Raw genomic sequence first — 3784 nt, 5'->3', positions numbered from 1 at the left:
AAATATATTAGAGAAAAAATTATATGTTTTAGTTTACCATTTGGAAATACCCAAAATTTAAAAATTAAGATTATGCCGGCTCAACGAAAACTTTTTCTTTCTATTAAATTTGAAGTTTATCAGGATAAAAACCTGGAAATTTATAATACTTGTAAAAAACAACTCGATAAATATCCTTGCTCACTTGTCAAGAGTGAAATAAGTGTGAACAGTGTTGAGCAGAGTTTCGAGGGGTTTCTAGAAAGCGAATTTCCAGTTATACGGGAATTTGAAAGATTTTTGGTTCATGAAACGGTGAAAAGGAATGATGCTCAATTACTTATATCAGATCTCACGAATGTTAGAAATGGTTATAAATCAAAGCCCGAAACAAAAATAGGTTAGTAAATGATTTATTCTGAATACATATTTTAGCATGATTAAATGCTTTCAGTAGTCAGAAATATCACGAAAATTGATGAGAATGATTGTGAATGAAAACCCGAAGCAAATATTGATCGGTAAAGTGTATATTCTGATTTTCTTGCCATATATAAAATATTTTAATCATATCACATCTTTCAGAAATAGCATTAGGTATGAATCCGAGAACCAAACATAAATCGATAAAATACTTCTGAGTACCTCGCTATATGCTAAAATGTTTTCATTTATAAGAGATGTCACGCAAATTGATGAAATTGACTGTGAATCAAAGCTCGGAACAGAAATAAGTCAGTAAACATCTTATCCTGTTTCGTGGATAAGTATTGAAATATTTGTAGTCACATTATATCTCCAAAAACTAATGGATGTGTATGTGAATCAAGTGAGAAATAGTTTGGTAAATTAGTTATTTTTTTTTTTTGCTACATATTAAAATGTTTTCAGGTGAAGCAAATATTGGAAACAATGGTTCGGATAAAGGAGTCAATGATGTGTATCTCAATGACCTCTTGATCATAAAATTGTAGGTGTGTGATTCTCACAAAAAATTTTAAGTGATACAATTTGATGAACTTCTGTATTTCATATCAGTATTAAATTATAGTTGGTTGATTGCATGAATTCAATAGTTATTTTATTTTATTTTTTTTGAGTGGATGAAATAATATAGGTAGAAGAAGACTTATAATTAAAAAATTGAGAATGAGAATATCAAGTGAACTGAATTTCAAAATATATATAGGCTAAATCTTGAAGGAAAATTTATTGCACTTTTATTTGAAGCTAAAATTGTTTATAAGAGGTGTCATTCTTTTAACCATCTATTCTGTTAAGCTTCTGCCAACCTGTATACTTTTTGACAATAGTAGACTTTAATGGCACGATCCTATTTTAGAGAGAATATTTTTGACAGTAAAAGGAAATACTGCATTCAAGTGTGTGAAGTTAGTCACGTCTTGAAATTCAGCTCCAAACCCATACCTCAAAAGGCTTTCCAAGAGTGGTTTTTAAACTGTAACCTAAGGAAGTGTAAATATATATCTCTAATAGAGATTAATGTGAAAAAATATATAATATATTTTGAGCTCAATAAATATATATTATAAAAATTGAAAATTGTAGTTTTTTAATTACAGGTTTTATTATGTTTTTTTAAGTAATTTTTCTATTATATGAAGTAAGTCCTTGAGTGTACTTTTATTTCGATTAATTAGTTATAACATTAGATATAAGAATATTGTATATTAAATTATTAAAAGAGTAGACGTGAAAATTGCCCAACAGCCGGTACTGCGGCCAGAAGAGACCTATTGTACCAGTTTTACTATTGATTAAACAAAGCCCCTTAAAGCTTTGTGAATAAAGTCTAGAATTAAATCTAGAGAAGAGTTCTTAAGCTGCTCTGGTGACAGAAATTCTTTATGAAACAGGTATGAAACAGGAATATTATAAAAAATTATTATATAGTAGATATAATATTCGCTCTATGTTTGAGCAAAATTTCTGATAATTTCTCGGATTAGTACTTTACAGCAGTAGACAGTGTACATTGACTATGATAAGGAAATATTAGACTGTTTTATCTCTGAGTATCATATATTTTTCTATTTATATTTTGGCTTCGTTTTATATACTATATTGTATTGAAATGTTAGCTATTGTGTTTTAAGTATTGTTGTAGCAATTCTTACTTTTAAGGGTGACGTAGGTTTCTAGTACATCTGAATTCAATTTTCTTATTTATAGATCATAAATCAATTCTCAAATATAGATCAATATCATTTCTCTAGCGTTTCCAATGAAATTGCCACTGATATATAACTAGCAATTGTAGTCAAGCAACTCTAAATACAAAACGCATCACCTCTTCGGTTGTCAGTAATATACTGACTCCTTTATTTTCATGATACACATCAGTTGAACTTGATAAACTAGAGTTGTCATGTACATTTTCTTATGTGTAATATTACAATGATAAACTAATTACTAAACTTATAAACTAAACACTTATACTAAATACTTACTCAAAATACTATATACTACTACATATACTACTACACAATGTTACTGTTGAAGATGACTGTTAATCAATTTAAACTGATATTAAAAATCCACTATATTTGTTCATACGGTAAGTATAAAATACACGTTTGCAAAACCTTTATATTGGGGGTTTTAACTCTCTTTAACTTTTTCCTGGTTTTTAAGTCTCCATCTTTCTAATTCATACATTTAACTTATACAAGTCGTTATGTCATTTCGTTGTTCAATAAACCCTTAAATTATCATAAAATTTGTACTGTGACGTAAAGAGTCAATAAAATTTAATGAATTCATGCGAAATATTTTACACGGCATTAAGTTTTTTTTTTTTGGGTGTGTCTGATTTTTATTTTCCAATGAATTCAGAAACGATTAAAAACTAGCAAATTATTATCAAATCAAAGAAATTAATTAAAGATTCTAAACAGTTCTGATATAAGAAAGATACTCTAATGCTTGATTAGTTGCGAACCTAAGCAAGTTTTTTCGTTTATGATTTGCTAAATTTAGTAACTTTTTTTTTTCGTTTATATTTTTATTTTTTTATAAGCGCAGACAGCTAAAAAATTTCCAAAATCCAAATTTTATTTCATACAAGTAAAACTATAGACTGAATAAAATGCTGAAGATGGTGTGTAAATTCTATTCTTAAAATTTAGTTCTAATCTTTAATAGGATTTAGTTTGTTTTAAAATTTGAAAATAAGAAATTAGCATATTGTCAAGGCAAAATTATGATTATGTTTATTTTTATAATTTTAAACATTTCTTGGGGAAATCCAATAAAAAAGAAAAGAATAAAAATGTACCTTAATAGAATTAGCATCTCCGATACAAAGTATAATAATTAACAAGTAATAATATCCATATGTGCTATATTATATACTATTAATATAAGTCTCCAATTTTGGTCAAGTAGACAGCATGCTGTCGTCTTATTGAAGAGCTTCGAAGAGAGAAAATTTATCGACATCAATCAGACATGAGTGACGTTATAAATTCTTCCAAAATGTGATTAACTTAAAAATCAATTTTTCATAAAAACGGTAAAATTTTGTTAAATTAACAATCGACGTCATAGTCTCTGTTGCTATCAATTAAGAGATTCATTTTTTTATAGCAAACATTTTGATTAAATATATAATCAATTTAATATAATAAAAATTTTTTTTCTATTTTGAGTATTTGTATATTTCTGTGCTGTTTTAAGAATTTACAGATTTGAGTATCAATTTGATTAATTATTAAAAATAAATTTCTTGAAAGCAATTATATTCTAAGAATTTTTTTATTAATCTCAAGGGGTTAAAGAGCCA

General features: G+C 26.8%; 1 long non-coding RNA gene across 1 annotated transcript; it reads left to right on the top strand.

Annotated features, from left to right (window-relative positions):
* The first annotated feature begins 19 nt into the window (after window positions 1-19).
* On the top strand, window positions 20-1047 carry LOC119674043. Its single transcript, XR_005252201.1, has 4 exons — window positions 20-379; window positions 434-500; window positions 565-808; window positions 871-1047. It is a non-coding gene; the product is annotated as an uncharacterized LOC119674043 (long non-coding RNA).
* Window positions 1048-3784: the final 2737 nt, after the last annotated feature.

This window comes from Teleopsis dalmanni, chromosome 1 (assembly GCF_002237135.1).
Source record: "Teleopsis dalmanni isolate 2A chromosome 1, ASM223713v2, whole genome shotgun sequence".
NCBI classification, from domain to species: domain Eukaryota; kingdom Metazoa; phylum Arthropoda; class Insecta; order Diptera; family Diopsidae; genus Teleopsis; species Teleopsis dalmanni.
This window is presented reverse-complemented; position numbering and strand designations above follow the sequence as displayed.